We start from the raw sequence: 460 nt of genomic DNA on the forward strand, positions 1-460 counted from the left end.
GGGACGGGTTAGGGTTCAACGTTTTACTACCCGCGGGTAGAAGCGGAGTGGGTTCTATGCGGGTTGTTGTACGGTGGAGCGGGATTGGATAGAACAAAAACCCGCCTCTACCCACTCTGTTGCCACCCCTATTGATAACTGAGAATCGTTAAATAATTTGACTAAATTTTTATTTAATTTTTAACTATTAATTTCACCTGAGTTTCCACCTATTATCTATGTATACTATTTATATAGTTAACATGTACTTAAAGTATATATATCAAGATTATTATTTTTTTTTAAAAAAGAAACCAGATAGAGTTTATAAATACAGAAAAAAAAAACAATTTTTATGTTATCTCCAACATAACTATCAACAATATGAATTAATTTTCACATTATATTTTGGAGCAAAACAATCTAGCAACGTAATTCACCATAACTATTGCCTTATTCTGATTATTATTATTATTAATAG

The sequence above is a fragment of the Arachis duranensis genome, chromosome 4 (assembly GCF_000817695.3).
Source record: "Arachis duranensis cultivar V14167 chromosome 4, aradu.V14167.gnm2.J7QH, whole genome shotgun sequence".
Lineage (NCBI taxonomy): Eukaryota > Viridiplantae > Streptophyta > Magnoliopsida > Fabales > Fabaceae > Arachis > Arachis duranensis.